This window comes from Nannospalax galili, unplaced genomic scaffold (genome assembly GCF_000622305.1).
Source record: "Nannospalax galili isolate Female #2095 unplaced genomic scaffold, S.galili_v1.0 scaffold372, whole genome shotgun sequence".
Lineage (NCBI taxonomy): Eukaryota > Metazoa > Chordata > Mammalia > Rodentia > Spalacidae > Nannospalax > Nannospalax galili.
The window spans coordinates 2,055,028-2,075,989 of NW_008332089.1; the positions used below are offsets into that span (position 1 = coordinate 2,055,028).

The 20,962-nt window shown below is 41.2% G+C and overlaps 1 protein-coding gene and 1 pseudogene across 1 annotated transcript in view; one reads left to right on the forward strand and one right to left on the reverse strand.

Annotated features, from left to right (window-relative positions):
- The window catches only part of LOC103729225 (E3 ubiquitin-protein ligase parkin-like), a 521,211-nt gene that overhangs the window by 38,937 nt on the left and 461,312 nt on the right, over positions 1-20,962 (forward strand). The gene's annotated exons all lie outside the window — the stretch shown is intronic.
- The window catches only part of LOC103729224, a 61,630-nt pseudogene that overhangs the window by 38,230 nt on the left and 2,438 nt on the right, over positions 1-20,962 (reverse strand).

A 20,962-nucleotide genomic window follows, 5' to 3' on the forward strand; every position in this document is an offset into this window, starting at 1 on the left:
TATATATATATATATGTATATGAATGGACTCAAACATAAGCTTTTGGAAAATTTTAGTAGAATTTAAGGAAAATCCTCATGGTAGGCAAGCTGTAAATCTCAGCACCTGCCTTGAGGAGATGAATGGAGGGAGAAGGAAAAAAGCCATGAAGCCAGGCTGGTTTAGAGCCAACATGGCAGTGTCACCACAGCAGAACTCTTGTCTCCAAGGGGATGAGAGAGAGTTTATTCTGGAGCCCAACATGAGTGACCAGGAACACAGATTCATGTTGCCCCAAATTCCATGTTCTAAAGTGGTAACAGTTTTATGAAGTTTCTATAGTAACAGAATAAGAAAAGTGATAAATCAAGACACACTTTTCAAATACACTGGGGAAAGCTTAAGTAGGTGGGTACAGCCAAAGAGCCACCTTGACTGTTGGCCTCAGATGCTGTCTGATGGACTCCGGTCTTTTGGTTGGTGGAAGTTGGAGATCTGCTAAGTTAATACATTCTGAAAGGTTTTTTTGTGTTAGTCACAGGATGTTAAGTCAGAAAGAAAGGTAGGCAAGCACTGACTATTTAGGAGGCTAAAGATCCCAAGATAAATGGAAATTAGGCTCTGGACCTGCTTCATTCCAAGCTCTACCCAGTCACGGAAATTCTAATCAACAGATCAGCCTTTGTAGAATGTTCAATTTTAAGATGCAGTTTTTCTGGGAACTTTGGTTCACAGAGGTCAGAGAGACACCACACAGCAGTCTAGCAGCCACGTGGTGGGAAAGAAACCCACAACGTCGGGGCAGGCCAAAGTGTTAAGGAAAGCATAGTTAAAAAGACATAAAAAGAAGAAAAGGAGAGGTTATGCTTTTGTGAATTCTTCAGAAAAGCAGACTGACTTACTGAGAGCCCATGTCTGCGACTGGCTGGGTCCACAAGTACTACACAGAGGCAGGGATTCTGGGCAGAAAAATTTCCCCATCCCATTAACACAGTAGGTGTGCTGCTCATCTTTTCAGCATGACTTGAGGTGAACCCATTTCCTAGGGATGGGCCTATGACCAGCAATACTGGAAAGTTGGGTCATTTGGAGATTCTATTCTCCTGGTCAGCCTTCCCCCAGGGGACTTTTGTGCTGTCACATTATAAACATAACAATTTTGATGAGCAGTTCCCATGTATTGCCAAGTGCTCTGACACTGTTTCAAAACCGACCTGTTGCCGTTTGTTGCTGGACTCAGTCTTGGCCCTCTTGCAGATTTCTTTGTTGAAGGTTAACCCCTTGATGTGATGGCATGTAGAGACGGGCCTTGGCAGGTAATTATGGTAAGAGGAGCTTATGAAGGTCGGACCCTCATGATGAGATTAGAAACTTCACGAGATACCAGAAAGTCTTGCTCAGTTTAGAGAATGATTTTGGTTACTGAAAATTGTCTAGAATCCTGGGTCAATAGAACATAGGCACTCGGATATTGATAATAGCACAGACACTAGTATTTTAGTCATTTTTTAAATTAGTAAATTCCCTCTATTTTTCTTTCTGTCTCTACTGCTCACCATGTGTGAGCTGCTTCATCTAGGAAGAGGGAGCTGCTTTTCACTTAGTTAATGGAAGTAGTGAACGTCTGTTGTGCTTGGAGCTTTCATTCACCTGAAATTTTTCTTTCTACAATTATACCTTTCAAGAATAGGAATGTTTCCTATTTTAAATGATTTTTTATTCTTTAATAGTCTAGTGCATTTACACAGTGAAAAGTGATCATACCTGCTCCTCCACAACCTTACTCCAAGCCCGCCTAGTGACCCTCCCAGCTGCATGTCCTCTTTTTATTCATCTGCTTTTTGTTACTGATAACCTCCTGAGTCCAATTAGTGCTGTCCACATGCACATGGATCTGTGACCATCCACTGGGGCCTGAACAACCAATCACTGGCCACTTCCTCATGACCTCCCTCAGCAGCCATCCATTGCCCAGAGCTCCTCCAACTGGGATGAGGTTTCAGGACCCTCCCTCATCCATGCTGAAATTTTGATTGACTTGATCTTATGCAGGTCCTGTGTAGGTAACCACAGCTGCCATGACTTAATACATGCAACAGCCATATCACGTCCAGAAGTCAGCATTTCACAGCTCTCCTCCCCATCTGCTGGCCCTTACATTCTTTCCACCTCTTCTTCTGAGAACTTCCCTGAGCCATGGATGGTGAGGGGTTGACGCAGATGTCCCATTCACAGCCGAACAGTCAGTTATTTATACTCGGTACTTTGGTCAATTTTAAGTCTTTGCATTGACCACTACCTACTGTAAAAATAAGCTTCTCTGAACACAATTGAGGGCAGCACAAATCTATGGGTATAAACATAAATACTTAGAATGCAGTGTGACAGTATGACTATTTAACAAAACAGCAACAGTAGGCTTCCATCTAGGGCCTATGATCTCCCCAGTCATGGACTTTTGACCAGCATCAGGCATAAAGTCCCTCTGTAGAGCAGGCCTCATATACAAACAGAAAGTGGTTGGTTCCCCCATAATCATCATGCCACTGTGGTACCAGTGGGCAAATCTTGCTAGCAGGTCAGTTTGTAGCATGCATGGTCTAAGCAGAGTAAAACCGTTGATGTCTCTCCTCCATCAGCCTGCATAACATCTTCTGGCTTATGTTAGCCATCTAGGAGGAAGAGCTTCCTGGTCAGTTTGCAATGGATTTCACTATGCTTTACTTCCACAGTGCACGATGTCTTCAACAATAGGCTCTTACCGTACAGTTATTGTGGGCAACCAGGAGCAATGACCAATGCCTGTGTTGTTTTGGGAGGTATCCCATGCCTGGCATTGAGATTTTCATTAAATAACTAGTGCCTTCTATGAGTAGCATTGTCCACTAATGCAAATAGTTCTGTTCAAACTCACCTTTTTTTACAATAATAAACATTTTATTGAATTTTTGAGAATTTCAGACAATATATTTGATCATATTTAGATCTTGTCCCCATCTGTACCCCCCCACTATCTCCACCCAATTTGATGTACTTTATTTTACACACACACACACACCACACACACACAACACATTAAATATATAAATATACATACATAGAGACAGATGATAGATAGATGGACAGGTAGATAGATAGACTGTGATATAAAGGCCTTATAGAGTCAAACTTGTGTCCCCAAATGCCCTTCAATGTGGGTCAATCATTTGGAGTCTGGTCAACATACCAAGGCCTCACTCTGAAATGGGACTGACTTTTACCCTCCAAGCAGCCATTGGTTGTTAATAGCTCCTCTGGTAGATCGGGGTTTCTTACCTACCTCTCCAGGTCCATGCTGGGATTTTGTCTGACTTGAGCTTGCATGGGACTTGTGCATGCTGTCACCACTGATGTGAGTTCATATGAGTAACTGACCAGCTGTCTGGAAAACTGTTTCCCTGTGCTTGTCTACCCTCCCTGGCTCTCACAGTCTTTCTGCCCCTCTTATGCAATGGTCCCTGAATCTTGAGAAGCTGAAGTTTGATATGAGTGTCCTGTTCAGGGATAAGCCTCCTCATCTCTCCACATTGACCAGTTGTGCGTCTCTGTGTTAATTATCATCTACTGCATAAAGAAGCTTTTCTGGTGAGAGTTGAGGGATGCAGTAATCTACAGGTATAACAATAATTCATTAGGAGTCAGTTCAGTACTATATCTATTTAGCAGAGTAGTAGTATTGAGCTCTCCCCTATGGCCTGTGACCTGTCCAGGCACATGTTCCTAGGCTTGATGTCAATGTGAGGAATGGTCTTCATCTTATGAAGCAGACCTTAAGTTCAAGTAGGAAGTGGTTGCTCACTCCCATAATATTCGTGCCACTATTGCACCAGTGGACATAACTTACCGGGCCACTTGTTCCTGTAGCTCCCAGGATTCACAGCTGAGTAAGGTCAGTGATTGACTGTCTCTTGCTCCCTCACACAGCACCTTCTGGCTCTGTGAAGGCTAGCCAGCAGGGATGAAGCTTTGAGGTCAGCACCAGCTTCATTTCTTCTTGTTTTGTCTACAGCTCATGTATGTAGCGTCTTATTGTCAGTTTTGGTGGATAACCAAAAAAAAGGGCCAATGGCCAGTGTTGTTTGAGGGTCTCTGGACCTCTGGTCAGTAGTTTCAAAAGAGGGAGCCCATTCCTGCCATTGGACTTTTACTTTGCTAGCCCATGTGTCTAGTAGAGGCAATGTCTCCTGTCATAAGGTAACTCTTTTTAATTTCTTTTTCATTACACACACACACGCTTTAAGATGCTTCTATAGCAATGTTTCCATACGGCTTTTTCTAAAGGCCTTTAATGTTGGTTATCCCCTCCCTCCCCATACCTCGCTCTGCTCTGCCTTCCCATACCCACCCACCTAAGCCTTCCTGCCCTGATGTTCCACTTCCCCTTAGCTCTGCATTCTGAACTCCCTTTTTGTTTTTTGTTTTTGTTTTTTGAGACAAATTCTCCCTATAGCCCCTTGAAATTTGCTATGCAGAACAAGCTGGCATTGATCTCACAGAGATCCACTTACCTTTTCTTCCTGTGTATGGGGATTAAAGGCATGTGCTACCATGCCAGGCATTCAAACTCACTTTAAAAATCTTTTTTATATTCACATGCTTTTCTAGATTATTAAAGAGAGAGCCCAATTCTTGACAATAGTTATTTTCATTAAAAATGAAAGATTTAAACTTTGATATATATCTCTGGTCGAAAGTGTACTCCCAAGAATCTGTATGACCTGGTGTGCTGCAAAGATGACAGCAAAATCTAAATTTACTTTGGGCTTTTACAGTGCACTGGGTACTGCAGTCTTCATGGCAAGCTAATTTAGTCATCACAACAGCACTGTGCAGTGGGTCTCATTATTCACATCTTAGACAGGAGAACACTGATACTCAAAGGAGTACAGTGACTTGTCAAGGTGCACAGCTGGTCAGTTGTGGGAGTGATTTGAACAGTGGCAGGGGGCTTGTGAACATGCTGCTTAGTTTGATCGGTGCTAGTGGCAGAAATTAAAATCTATATATTATAAACCTTTTAAAAATAATTTAGTTTTAAGTCCTAAGATTATTTTATTAATACCATATACATGTAATGAGAAGCCATCCTGCCATGATTTTTTAAGTCATAAACTTTTTTTCCTCATTTGTTTCAAGTCATCAAGCTTGTTCACACTGACCAGAGTTGAGAGTGAGTAACATCTTTGAGTTCTATCCTGAACCTTCACAGCATCAATAACCTGCTGGGCTATGCGTTCTTATGATGCATGCTCCATTTTACATATAAGGAAATACAATTAAGTCAGTGACAATAGGCCACAAGTACTACATGTGTTTTTCTGAATATCCTAAGTATCCATAAACCAACATTAAGGACCATTATATAGTTTTGTTGTTGTTGTTTTATGATAGTTTTCCACTGATATCAATTACTATGGAGAAAAAAAAGCCTTTAACTTTAAGAAACATTTAGTAACTTTGAAAAGTAGATACAATTTTTGAATGTATGGAAAGCTATGAAGAATTAAAATACTTCTATTCAACTTAAATCTTTCTAATGGAAGTTTTGTGATTTTCATACAATGTAATTTGATGGCTACAATTCGTGCTGCCTCAGTTTTGTTGGCTGAAAAAATTCAGCTTTAAATCTCAAGGGTGGAAAATACTGAAGAAAACTGGATCTTCAGAATGCTTCAGCAAAGATAATTAACCTGCTGTGGCATTCACACTGTGTCAGTAAAACCTGGCCTGCATGGCCAAAATGGAAGCATCCTATTAATTTTAAGTTGACTGGAATAGTTTCCCACAATGATGAGAATAAATAAAGAATATTAAATAGACATTGTACTGGGGAGTGTGTGGTCTATGATGGAGTACTGCACACACACAGCGAAGCCTTCCACTAACAGCAGCTTGGTAGGTTAGATTACGATTGCGTCATTCGCTAGTGCTTTCCCAAATAAACAGAAATGTATTTTTTTTCTTAAATACTATCTTAAAGTATTTTAATATTGTTTAAGGCACTAGCTTCTCAAAAGAACTTTCTTAGCTGTTGTGAAAAGAGCAGCAACACACATGGCTGTGCAAGGATCTCTGTAGTAGGATGAGTCCTTTGGGGTGGGTATATGCCAAGGAGTGGTATGACCAGATCATATGGGAGGTTTATTTTTAGTTTTTAAAGACTTCTCCATACTGATTTCCACATTGGTTCCAACAGCTTGGAATCCCACCAACAGTGGATGAGGGTTCCCCTTTACCCACATCCATGCCAGCATTTGGTATCATTTCGTCTGCATTAATCTTAGCCATTCTGACTAGGATTAGATAAACCCTTAAAGTAGTTTTCGTTTGCATTTCCATAATTACTAAGGATGTTGAATACTTTTTAAGGTGTTTCTTATCCATTGTTATTTCTTATTTTGGGAGCTCTCTGTTCAGATTCATATCCCATATTTTAAATTGGGTCATTGGTTCTTGATTCTTTCTTCTCTGAGCTCTTTATATATTGTGGTCACTAATCCTGTCAGATGAATAGTTGGTGAAGATTTTCCCTGACCCTGTGGGCTTCCTCCTCACTTGATTGCTTCCTTTGCTGAACAGAAGTTTTTTTAGTTTAATGAGGTCCCATCTGTTGTTAACCTTGATTCCTGAGTGACTGATGTCCAATTTAGAAAGTCTTCCTGCACCTGTGTCTTGTAAGGTACTGCCTATATCCCTCAGCTGATGAATGGATAATGAAAATGTGGTACATTTGCACAATGGAGTTCTACTCAGCCATAAAGAAAAACGAAATCATGAGATTTGCAGGTAAATGGATGGAACTGGACACTGTTTTACTAGTGAAAGAACAGACTTAGATAAAAAAGAGACATATGTTCTCTCTCATTTGTTGATCTTAGCTCCAAATCCTTAGGTGTAAGTATATATACTGATGGACCTGAGGAGGCCAGGAAAATGGAAAGGAACCATGGGGATAAAGAAGGGGATATTAGGAGACGATGTTTTTAAGGGGAAATTGGGGAAGGTGGTGCTTTAACTGGGGCGGGAGTAGAGAAAATTACATGGGGGTGAGAGGAGAGAGAAATGATGCAGAGATGGTATGAAAGCCAGAAGGGAAGTGTATATTAGTTCAACGTCCTACTGAAAAAGATAGCATACCGTAAACATACAAGTACATGTGAAAAGCTGAAGGCTATGCAACAAATAAAAATAGAAACAACACAGTGCTAGGCAGGAGAAACCTCCCTTTGAGTTGTTGGTCAGGGGAGTCAAGGAGACTCCAAAAATAACACAGGCTATGGCCACAGCCCTTGACTGCCTCCGTGAACTTGAAGGTAAGACCCATTTTGGACACACACAATTGGTTAGTGTGCAGAGAACAAGAGGCTGCACTTACTTCAAACCTCTGGATCCCAGGGCTCAAGGATCATTGAGGAAGAGGAGGCAAAAAGTCTGTAAGAGCCAGAGGGGGTCGTGGACCACAAGGAAACAGAGTCTTCCAGACAGCTGGTCAGTTACTCACATGAACTCACAGCACTGGTGACAGCATGCACAAGTCCTATGAAGCTCAAACCAGACAAAATCCCAACACAGACATGGGGAAGTGGGTAAGGAAGCCCAAAGCAACCTAGGGAACTTTTGGCAATTGATGACTGCTGGGAGGGAGACAGAGTCTTACAGGGATGGGATTCTTGGTGGGGCCAGTTGATGGACCTACGCTGGAGGACACTGGGGGACACAAATCAGACTCTCTAGGTTATTTTGTATGTATAAGAGAGTACATTAAATTGTGTGGGTGGCAGTCGGGGAGGTGTGGAAATTCAAAATTATGAAAATTTCAAAAATTTAGTAAAAAATAAAATTATAAGAGCTTTTTCTTTGATTTCTTATCCAGAATTTTTCTAAAGAAAACATACTGTGTTATTTCCGAACTTCCTATGTTTTTCTTCTTTCTGGTTCCCTAAGATAAGACAAAGACAGATATGTTTACTCTCTAGGAAGGATAGGTGTTGGTGGAATTATTTTATAGTGAATTCTAGATTTTCAAGGTGAGAAATCTTCTAAAAATAAAATTTTAGATTTGTATGAATGTACTGGACGCCAGAAACACCATCCATGGAAACCAGGAAAGTGCTTAATGGCTTGTAGGAGATTTTCTATTGAGCCGTGCCTAGTATATTCCAGTATATTCCTTCCTGTGGCCTAGGGCTCCATAGACTGAGGTAGCCGGTCAGCACAGACTAGAGAAACTTGGGTCTTATGAATTCTCTGTCCCCATAGAACTGGTATTAATTTTCTAGAGCAGCTCTTTCCAATATGATGTCCATTGATGCTGAAAGATGCTCTCTCTGTGTCTGATGGTAGAGGCATGTGGCTGTGCATGCTTCAAATGCAGGCTGTGTGACTAAAGGGCTGAGTGTTTCACTTGATTTCATTTCAATTGCCACATGGCAGTCAGTGGGTGCTGCTCTAGATAACACAGGCCTACAAGGAGAATGGGGTGAATGCCATCCTGTAAACATGTACAGATAGATGATCAAGAACAAAATGTCAACTCTTCATTTTACAATAATAAACATTCATTAAACGACACTTGTAAGACAGAAGAAAGGAAAGAAAAGAGAAATAAAGAGGCAGCAATCTCATTGTCCAAAATCCCCTGCCATTCAAATTTCTAATGGAATTCGTAGGCAAGTTAGAAAGCTTGGCAGGTGTCCTGCCATCGAGCTGGAGATTTCCACCCCCGGGACCTGTGTGGTCAAAGCAGAGAACCAGCTCTTATAAGCCACCCTTTAGCTCCTGCACACCGTGGCGCACATCAGAGCACCCGCCAATGAATAAATAGATAACTGGAATTAATTTTTTTAAAAGAAAATGAATTGGATTTTGTCAGTAATTTTGATCTAGGAATCATTTTAATATATAATTACTTTTGTAAAATTTTATGTCTGAAAATTATTTGCTGTAATGAGATTATTGCATTCTGTTTGTTGATGTAATTTAAGAACGGCCTGTAAGTCTGATGAGAGAATTTGTCCTTGGTCAATTCCTGTGCTTTTGCTTGGTATGTTACTTTTCTTCCATATTCTTTATTTTAATGGAAGAAAAGAAAAACACGTCATGTGCAAAGAGAAATAGTGACTGTTTTTAGACTTTTAAAAAGAGAGACCAAAGGAGAGATCTCTATATTTTGCCACATTTTCTTGGCACTAAATGTTTGAGCTACTTCTCTTTGTTTCTGAGGTTTTTAACATCATCAACTTGAAAGTGAAGCATGGATTTAAAAGTGCCCTTTTCAGTATTTATCTCCTTGTGGCTGTTATGTAAAAATAATGACAATTCAGAAAGACATCTCCTGTTTTGTGCTGCTAAAAAAATCATGTTGAATGTAGTGTTCAGGAAATGAACTACTGTAGATTGCTGTAAACAAAGCTTATAAATGTGAATTCAAGTTATGGACGGGCTGGTGTTAATCTCAGAAACCCTTGGTGATGCTGTCATAAGAGCTCCACTCCACAGGTGAGGATACTGAGCCCCAAAGTTGACAGTTTTTCCAGAGTCCTACAATGCAAGCAACTTTTGAAGTGAGGCTTATTCAGGTTTTTTTTGTTTTTCTAACATCTCTTACAATATTCATCAATCCATAGGTGATCTTTTACATTATGCATGCTATGTAGTGGGTGCTATTGAGAGAACACAATCCTTCCCACACAGTCCAGTTGCTACACATTTGTTGCCTTATTTAAAGCTCAGAGCATTTAGTCGTCACTTTTCTTTTTCTTTCCACAAGGCCGCCCCTCCACAGTGGAGGACTGTCTGCTCACTTCTTACACACTTTTCCTGTAACTTCAGAGCCTACATTACTAACCTGCCAAAATCCTGGCCAGCTGCTTTCGCTGTGCTCTGACTTATCACGCCATTTCTCTGAACCGACAACTCAGAGATCTTAAACTTGGCAAGCTCACTCCCTGACCAGAAACTGTATTTTTTTTCACCTTTGCTATTTCTTTGTTTTTAGTAAGTCAGACATCAAAACATCTGTTCTTTTTTTATCCTTCAGTCAAATTTTATACATCTGTGCGTGGGTGTGTGTGCGTGCGCGTGTGCATGTAGGCCAGAGGACAACTTACAGCAGTCACTTCTCTTTACCATATGGATTCTGGGAATCAAGCTCAGGTTGTCTTCAGGCTCATCGGGAAGTGCCTTTATCCACTGAGTCATCCTGCCAGACCCCAAACATCTGTTTTAAGAGTAGACTATCATCATCATACCTTAATCATCCTTCTAGACACTTTCTGAAGAAATCATTTCATTGTAGCCATTGGTTTCAACTTTGATCCTTCCACATTAAACCTCCACAACAACCCAGGACTCCCTTATTCCTATAGTTTTGTTGAAACTCAACACTATATTTTATAGTCCTTAAGATATTTTTCTCTGTGTATGAAAAGTTCAGGCATCCTCCATCATCCCCAACCCATCTCAAACAAACAAGCTTTCCACTCTCCTTGTCTTTCAGTTGTTTCTGCCCTCGTTGATGGGAGATTGAAGGCCTCTGTATTTTACATAACCTCTTATGCTTGCATCTATTTCTGGACTTTCTAATCCAGTAATTTTCCACATGAGTCAGCATTACGTTACTATATTTTATAATATATTTTAATATCTGCTAGGTCAGAGTCCCCTTTATTACCCTTTTAAAAATAGTTATTCTGAGATCATATCTCAAGTGACTTTAGAATAATTTCATTAAGAATCCTAGGATTATATTGCAGGCTTTTATTAGATTTGCATTAATCTACAGATTAATTAGAGAACTGATGACTTTAAACAAATTGCTTCCCCTCCAGATCCATAGACTGTCTCTGAATGTATTGGAGTTTTCTCTCGACCCCTTGTACAGCGTGTGGTCCTCTTCATTTGGAGCCTGCTTAGTGATTGTTTTAGATGTTTTGATTTTTACTAATGGTGAAAGTGCCCTTCTGTGGTTTCCATATGGCTTAAAACGCTTTGATTTCATCTAGTCCTATGAACTCAGCGATGAGCTGTGCACAGGTTACTTTACAATCCACATGCTGATTTACTGTGCCTTACCTCTACCCTTCTGTTGAATATCATCACCTTTGTGTTTCAGAAAACCTCAAATTCAATATAGTTCTTTTTAAAAACATCTTTCTCTGCTCCTGCAAATTGCCTTCCTTAATTTTTCACTGTCTAGGTCATATGAGGTCAGAATGCGCCATATCTGCGTTCACTGCCTTCTGTACCGAATCCTTTCTCACCCACAGCACGTGTTGTATCTGTTTCCTACTTTCCACCCCCATAGTCTTTAGTCTTTGTGTCATCTGTTAACCTGGATTGCTCTGGTTTCAGCCTGTTGTACCTCTGGCCACTGTCTAAACCCAAGCTGTTTTCTGTTATAATTCAAGTAGTGAAAGCGCTGATGTCATTGCCGGTCCGGCCCGGATCTTTGTCGACCTGACAAAGTACAGTAGCATCCGTTGTCCACCCAATCTTCAAATTTGACCCTCACCACAACGCTGCCGTTTTGATTTCCTTTCCCACTTCCGCCAGCGCCGCGGCTTGTCTCCCCTCTGCCATGTGACTGGTTTCCTCTCACGGCTCGGTGTCTTTCCTTATGCAGCGCATTCTGCCTGGTAGGACTTTCCAGTCATGTCCCTGGGTTGGCAGACTTGGGCTCTTTCATGTTTCGTCCTTACTGTTACAATGACCTGAAGCCCTGTGTCCCTGCCCTCCAGTGTTTGCCACGTCCTCCTCTTTGCATGCAGCAAAGCGGTCATGATAAACATAGTAGCATTCCTTCATGCTTTGTGCTCTTAGTGCGTTTGGATATCCGAGATTGGCCCATAAGAGGATTGCCTGCCGTATTAGCGACTTTTTTCTGATAAAATACCACAGCCAAAAGCAGCTTCTAGAAGGGAGAGTGCAGCCGTGGCCTGTGGTTCCCGAGGAAAGTCAAAGACACGAAGTCAAGAAGGGACGATGGCTGAGAGCCGGAACAGGAGGCCAGCTGACCACACTTCATCGCTCAGGAAGATGAGAGCGAGCACTGGAGGCTTGGGAGGGAGGCATAAACTCAAAGGCCACCCCCATCGATGTGCTTCCTCCGGCAAGGCCACAGCTCCTGAAGATTCCGTAACCCCACCAACCAGAAACCCAGTGTTCAAATGCATGAACCTGTGGGGACATTTCTCATTCAAACACCATAGCTGATGGTAAACTCAACAACTTAGGATAATGAGCTCATAAGAGATCTAGTCTGCAGCTGAGGAAAATGCGTCAAAAAGCCACTGATCTCCTCAGAGCCTTATGGCGCTAACCCCTAGGCAAGTCAGTCCTTGAAGACTGCTGGCTGGATGCTCGAGTGAACGGTTAGCCCTGCCTTGTGCTTCCTTGTGGTTCTGCCTTAGCTTTGCCTGATGGAAACTAAGGCATAAGATGAGACTCACAAGCCTGTTTTTCCTTCGGTTTCTGTATAGTTGAAATGCCTGCCTTTTCCCCCTGGATTTACTTAGTTTTATTTTAATCGCCATTTCTCACACTTTATTATAGGCTGCTCCATGTGTTTTTAAAAAGCGAGTATAATTTACAAACCATTAAAACTTTGCTTTCACTCCATTGGATACTCACTACCTCTCCTGTCTCAAGTCCTGCACCTGCCTCTGGGAATTCATATTATCCTGAAGTTAGTTGCCATCATTCCCTATTTACAAATTAGGTTTTTAATTTCTGAAAACTCTTCTTCAAAGATTAGGAAAACACAAGAAGTAAATGGATAAACACCACCTATGTGTAGTACGTGTAAAAATAATCATGAAGAAAAAATATAAATATGGTTAAAAGTGATGCCTTGGATGCCTTACTCTCGGTTATTAAAATTGTTTCTAATTTGTGCACTTTACAGTAAGTAGTTCACCGAATACTTCTGTTCCGTTCCCCTCATCTACAACTTGTTCTTCAATAAGGTAATTTCCTCTAAGAGGTCCTACTGTACCTCTTAGTCATTTCTATGTTTTGAATTTGTATTGACAAAAGCAAGATATATCAGCACTACAGATAGTTTTTACTTAAAAAAGAGTGTTCTGAAGAGATGGCTCAGTGGTTAAGAGCATTTGCTGCTCTTGCAAAGGACCCAGGTTCAAGTCCCAGCACCCACATTGGGAACTCCCAACCATGTGTAACTCCAGTTACAGGGGATCTGATGCCCTCTTCTGGTCTCTTCAGGCATTGTACTTATGTGTACAAACCTGCACACAGACACACATAAATTAAAAATAAAATCTTTTTATGCTCGGCGTGGTGGCACACGCCTTTAATCCTAGCACTCAGGAGGCAGAGGCAGGTGGATCTCTGTGAGTCTGAGGCCAGCCTGATCTACATAGTGAATTCCAGGCCAGCTGGGGCTACAGGGAGACCCTGTCTTAAAAAGACTGAAAAACAAAGTGCTGTTGTAGCTGCTAAAGCAGACCTCTCTGGTTGGTAGGTTTTCCTGAAGTTGTTTGGCTCATTCATATAAATCTCAACAATACTTTCTATAATATAATGAATGCATAAAGAGAAAAGAATGTCAGTTGTTGACAATGTATGTAAACTTTCTAAATTTAAAGAAAAGTGTAAGTTTAAATTTGACATTGGATCAGCTTTAATGAGTAATCTTAGTTGCTTCACCTATTTATAGAAAGTAGAGTTCCTCAATTTAATCTAGCCTCTTTAAATTACAGATTTTAAACTAGATTAATCAAAATTCCCATTCCTTTTCATTTCTATTATCTAAGTGGTCAATGTCACAAAACAAAAGTGACATCTTAGGGGATTTTTCTCTCTACCTTGATGATATTAATTTTACCAGAAAACTGTATCATGTTTCTTTAATGAGTTTTCTTTATATTTACATAGTCTTGTTTATTTAAATGAAACTTAAAAGATGGAATATTTTCTTTAAAAATGAATCGTGTTTTAAGTTATTTTTCTGACTAGTTAACAAAACACCTTTAAAATCCTTTTGTTTCTTTAAGCTGGGTGTAAGCTAAATAACAGTTGCCCTATGATCCTAAGATACATTGTTTGGGATCCCTGTCACATCAATTCCAAACCTACCTGCCTGACTTCTGAGGACGTCCAGCATCTGCCCCACCCTGCATTTATACTTTTCTGAAAGGCACCCACTGCCCAGGTAGCCCAACCCACCTGCCGGACACCGCCCACCGCTCCTGCCTGACTTGCTTCAGTGGACTGCCTTCCTCTCCCTCACGTAGCTCATGTTTCTCCTGGAGACAACTCCTGGCCTCGGCAACCGACCAGGTTCTATTTGGTCTTTATTCAGTTTGCCATTTGATCATTTCCATTTTCTGTAGTTCCTTAAGTTGTGTAAGTGCTGGGATTCTAGGTGTATACCACCCCACTAATCACTGATTTTCCTCTTAAGGAATAACCTATAGCTCTAGGGGATGTTTACTAAGTACTGTCAAGTAATTGGCTGTTCTTTAGTGTGCTTGTAACTATTTTATCAATAAGCAATATAGTGAAAACAGTATTGGATGTGGATTTTACCCCTGGTTCTTCTATTAGTTTCCTGGAATAAGATAGGATTTGACTTCCTGTATCTTTTAATGGATAAGATTGTATAAGACCGTTGGGCGAGGTGGTGCATGCCTTTGATCCCAGCACTGGGGAGGCAGAGGCAGGTGGATTTCTGTGAGTTCAAGGCCAGCCTGGTCTCCATAGTGAGTTCCAGGCCAGCTGGGGATACAGGGAGACCCTGTCTCAAAAAGACAAAAAAAAAAAATGTATAAGACTGTTCCTGGGTCCCCTTCTGTTCCTCCAAGTTGTTACATGTGTGCTCCAAGGGTAAGAAGCATCTTTTACAGTTAGGCAGTGTCGATTCTGCCCGTTATGTTGAGGATAATTCAAATAAAGCTTTGAATTTTAAGTCTTAGCTTCCTTACATTAATATTTGTGTATTAAAGATTATCGACTCTTAGATCTTAGTTATAAAATCTTATGGTTCAGCTGTTTCCTTTGAGATCTGGTGATTTTCTACAATTCTGTTGGGAAAAATGTAAATACGGTCTGCGTGGTCTCATATTCCCCTTTACCTTTTTGAATTTACTTATTTTTATTTTTCATGTGTATGAGTGTACTGCCTGTATGTATGTAAGTGTATCCATGTCATGCAATGCCAGCAGAGGCCAGAGGCCGGTAGCAGATTCCCTGGAACTGGAGTTACAGACAGTTGTTAGCTGCCATGTGGGTGCTAGGAATCAAACCCAGATCTTCTTGAAAAGTAGCCAGTACTTAACTGCTGAGTCATCTTTCCAACCCCCTCTCACCCTTTACCTTTAATAATCTTGACAAACACATACTCAGACCCCACACACCTGACCAGACCCATACTTTTGAGGCAGGACACTCAGATAGATGTCAAGACTTCTTTTTAATTCAGGCTGCAGTATTCTGTCTGACTGAGGTACAAGAGCTTGACCTGTTTGTGTGGTTTGCCGAGGTATTTGTCCCATATGAAAGCCGATACAGTCAGCAGCTCCAGCACAGATGAAGAGCTGCATGAGGTTGTATTTTAGTGGCAAGGCTGTTTTGTGACCATGTTCTGCAGGCAGACTGGAGGTGACAGTATTATTTACTTTCGTTGCTTGGGGTCCAAAGAGAGAATAAATTGCTATTGATTTTTTGAGACATTCCAGTGAAGGGCCCGAATGCCTTCAGAAGAGCCTGGTGGCAGGCGAGCCAGCAATGGCACAGACACTGCCTTTTAAAATGAAAATTCATTTTCTTGTTATTGTCATAAAGATTTTTTTCGTTCTTGGAGCTAGTTACAAGGAGATGTGACTGTGGGGCTTTTGCTATTATCAATGTTTTCTGTCCCCTTGAAAGAGTTGGACTCAGCACCTCTCACAGCAGGCTGAAATTGATAAATGGAGTTCTCTGTGTGCACTTGCATGCATGTGATCACCTGATCTTAGGGGTGCTGTTTAATTCTCCTGGTATATTAACTGCTTCATCAAGACACGTTCAGATTTTAAATGTTTGGCAGCACAGATGAAGGAAATTTGGGTGTTGGCTATTTTAACTTCAGTGTGCTTCTAAAGTGATGTATTTCCTTTCCTTGGTGATTTCTTAATTTGTTACCTAGATGTAATATATGAGTGAGCACTTTTTCAATCTGGAAAATATTGGCGACATTCTGAATATATCCTACTCAGCATTCCCCCACCCTCAGTACCCCTTGTAAGAGTATTGCCCACTTCAATACTAAGGATCAAGTATATGTTCCTCCTGGTGGGGGGGGGGGCTTGCAAAATAGAGAGTTGCACTAGCTCACAAGGTTGCCAATGCACAGAGTGCACTCCTAATCTGATAGTCTAGGACAGTTCATGTTTTTAAGTACTTGTGTTGAGAACTGAGAATTATTGACATCCAGAAACTCACTGGTATACATCAAAGTGGGAACCTAGGATAGGGCTAGTCATGCGTGTACTGGAAAATTGTTTGAAAATGAGGATAACTTCCCTGAATTAGGAAGGGCTTTTAAAAAGAATCCTGAAGCCTATGCAATAAGAGGGTTGAATCTGTGTTTTTTATGATTAAAAATATTTAAGTCATCCTTTTTTAATCATTGCAATTTTACTGAATTTTTGCAAATTTTATAAAATATATTTGATCATATTTAGATTCCCCTCCTGTCTGCAACCCCCTTACTATCCCCATTTCATGTTTCATATATACATGTGTATATGGAATCAAATTTGTACCACCAAATGCCTAGTGTGGGTTCATCCACTGGAGCCTGTGGAGTCACACCCTAAAACAAGCCTGACTCCCTGCCTCCCAGCAGCCATTAGTTGCTAATCATTCCTCAGGTAGGGCTGACATGTCGTACTCACTTCCCCAGGCCTAAGCTGGGATTTTTTTTCTGGTTTGAGCTTGCATGGGTCTTGTACATGCTGTCACCGCTGTTGTGAGTTCATATGAATAAGTGCCCAGATGTCTGCAAAATCCCTTGTCTCCTTCACAACCTCTGGCTCTTACAGTTGTCCAGTCCCTTTTTCTACTACAACCCCTGAGAGTGAGGGGCAGAAGGTATGTCTAGGTGATGTATTTGGGGAAAAGCACTCAGCCTCCTGTTCGCTGCAAGTTGGCCAGTTGTGTGTCTGTGCTAATTGACATCTGCTGCATAAGGAAACTTCTCTGATGAGAGCTGAGAGATGAATTAACCTACGGGTGTAACTAAGCCATTAGGAGTCAGTTTAAAATTATATCTATATAGAAGAATAATTGTGTTTGCTCTCTCCTGTGGTCTGTTGCCTGACTAGTCATAGGTCAGATATCAGGATTAGATACGGGCTTCATCTTATGAAGTAGATCTTAAATCCAATTAGGAAGTAGTAGGTTACTACCAATATATTTGTGCCATTATCGCACCAGTGGAAGTAGCTTCCCAGGCCAGTCATTCTTGTAGCTCACAGGAGTCACAGCTCGATAAGATTAGTGATTGATTTTGTCTTCTGGCAGCATGCATAGCACCTTCCAGAACTAGGAACACTAGCCAATAGAGATGAAGCTCTGAGGTCAGCACCAGCTTGACTTCTCCCTGCTTGGTCTACAGCCTCTGTATGTAGTGTCTTCAGCAGTAGAGTCTTACTCTCCAGTTCTGGTGGGTAGAGCAGGGCCAATGACAAGTATCGTTTGAGAGTCTATGGGACCCCTGCTCAACAGCTTCAAAACAGGGTGTCCATTCCTGGCATTGGGCTTTTAACTTTGCAAGCCTATGGTGTCTAGTGGGGAGAATGACCCCCTGTTACAAGGTAGCTCCTTTCAATCTCTTTTTGTAATGTATATGTATATTCTTTAAGAAACTTCTATAGTGGGGACTGGAGAGACTGCTCAGTGGTTCAGAACACTGGCTGCTCTTGCAGAGGATCCAGGTTTGATTCCCAGCACCCACATGGAGGCTAACAACTGTCTGTAACTCCAGTTCCAGGGGAATCCAACACCCTCTTCTGACCTCTGCAGGCATTCCATGACATGGGGGCATGAACTTACACATGTAGGCAATACACTCACACACACACACACATACACACACACACATACACACACACACAGAGAGAGAGAGAGAGAGAGAGAGAGAGAGAGAGAGAGAGAGAGAGAGAGAGCTTCTATAGTGGTAGGTTTCCATATGGCTTTTTCTAAAGGCTTTTAGTGTTGGCTATCCCTCCCCATACTCCATTCCCAACCCCTTATCCCTTCCTGCTCACTTATGCCTCTTTCCCCCTTAATATCACTGATTTCTATCTCCCCTTCCATGAAGCCTCTCCTCCCCATGGCCATTTACTGGTTTCTTGACCTCTGGATTTTCCAATTGAAACATACATAGCTATGAATTCAAAGTTAGCATCTAGCTATGAGAGAGAACATGCAACTCTTGTCTTTCTGGGTCTGAGTTCCCTCACTCAGGACGATTGTTTCCAATTCCATTCATTTACCTGAACACTTCATAATTTAGTTTTTTAAGCTGAATAATACTGTGTAAATTGCATAATATTGTATACATATACCATACCTTCATTATGTGTCCATTTCCAGGCTATTATGAAAAGGGCAATAATGATTATGGATGAAAAGGCATCTCTGTAGTAAGATATATAGTCTTTTGGGTATATGTCCAAGAGGGGGAGATTGCTGAATCATATGGTAGATTGACTTCTAGTCTTTTGAGAAGTCTGCTCACTGATTCCATAGTGACTGCAGCAGTTTGCCCTCCTGCCAGCAGTAGTTAAGGTGCCCCTGTCCTCACAGCCTCACCCATTGGTCAGTGTTTGTTTTGGCGATCTTAGCCTTCTGAGTGGGGGGAGATGAAATCTCAAAGTGGTTTTAATTTGAGTTTCCCGGATGACAAAAGACCTTGAATACCTTTTAAGTGTTTCTCAGCCATCTGTGTTTTGTCTTTGGATTCAGCTCCCCGTTCAGCTTCTTGCTGCAACTTTTAATTCATTTTTGGTACTTAGTTTTTTTAGTTCTTTGTGTATTCTAGATACAAGCCATCCATCAAGGTATACCTAGTAAAGGTTGTCCCCATTCTGTAGTTGCCACTTCATTTGAATGATGGCATTCTTTGCTGTACAGAAGGCTTTTCAATTCATGAGGTCCCATTTGTCAGTTGCTGGGCTCCACGCTGGTACTGTTAGTGTCCTGTTCAGAGTTCTTTCCTGTGCATACCGGTTCCACTGTGTTCCCCACTTTATCCTTTAACAGGGTATCAGGTGCTATGTTGAGGCTTCTAATCAATTTGTAGTTGAGTTTTGTGCGTGGTGAGAGATTCGCATCTAGTTTCATTCTTCTACGTGCTGCTATCCAGTGTGACCAGCACCATGTGTTGGACATGCTGTCTTTTCTCCAGTGCGCATTTGCGGCCCCTTTGTCAAAAATCAGGTGGCCGTAGAAGCATGGACTTAAATCCATGCCCTCAGTTCTGTTCCTCTGATCAATGTGTCTGTATTTATGCTAGTTTTTATTACTATAGCTCTGTTATATAATCTGAGATTGGTCATAGTAATGCTTGTGGCCACCAGGGGAGCAGCCATGGGCCCCAATGGATTATCACGGAACTCGGAGCTTGGTAAATAACCAGGGGGCCCGGAGAGCTACACACGAGTGTCAAAAGCACGGGCAGTTCTGCTTTAATTCTCTTACTCGTTAGAGCTTCCGCTGAATGTTCACGGAACAGTGAACAGTGATAAAGAGGTGAGAAGACAGCATCATGTAGTGAGCGAGACAACGCCGTCTCCATGGTGGCCCGTCTGCTGCTCGCTGGTTGTGTTTTCATCTTCCAAGACCTCGAGGTTCATCATCACTTTATTCATCTGATATGTTTCTATTTTTCTGATGTCAGCACCTACGCTGTAAGCATTCCTCTTTGGACTGCCTTCACTGTGTCCCATAGATTTTGGTACATTGTATTTTCATTTTCATTCAATTCTAGGATTTTAAAAATTTTCCTTCTTAGCGGGGTGTGGTGGTGCACGGCTGTAGTCCCAGCACTCGGGAGGCAGAGGCAGGTGGATCTCTGTGAGTTCCAGGCCAGCCTGGTCTACATAGTGAGTTCCAGGACAGCTGGGGCTATAAGGAGACCCTGTCTCAAAAAGACCAAAAAAAAAAAAAAAAAAAAAATCCTTCTTGATTTCTCCCCTGATCCAATTATGTGTTGCTTAGCATGATGCATTTGTGTAATTTCCCCCATTTTAATTGTTATTGATATCTGGCTTTATTCCTTTGTGGAAAGATAGAAAAGGGGATGATATTTCAATTTTCTTAAATTTGTGGAGACTAATATGTGGTCAGTTTTGGAGAAAATTCCACGGGCTGCTTAGAAGAGAGCGTATTCTTTGGCGTTTGGGTGGGATGCTCTGTAGGTGTCTTTTGGTCTGTTCGGTTTATGAGGTTATTTCATTCCACAGTTTATTTAGTTTTCATCTGGTTGGTTTGTCTTGGTCAGTTAGGTACTGAAGTCTCCCAGTATCACTGTGTTGGAGTCAATGTGTGATTTTTAGATCTAATAGAGTTTCTTTTTTGAAACTAGATTAGTACGAAAGTTGAAATTATCATCTAGATTTCTAAATTAATAGTCCATAAAATTTACAGTATTTTGGTTGGGAGTATTCTGAACCAAAAAAAAAAAAGATGACTTGTAATGTTTTAACTGTGTTGTGTCTACCGTCTACCTACTCATTGTACATGCCAACTTGTGGCTAGTGTTTTATATTAGCACATATAAAAAGTACATATTTAAAAGTTTACAGTTTGGCTTTCAGAACTCAGTTCTCCTAGTTCCTTATCATAGCATTTAGGAAAATTATGGGAAAGCCATGTTCTGAGATAGACCTGTCTTATAATGAAAGGGGACTTCAGTTGTGGGTGAAGACACGTTGT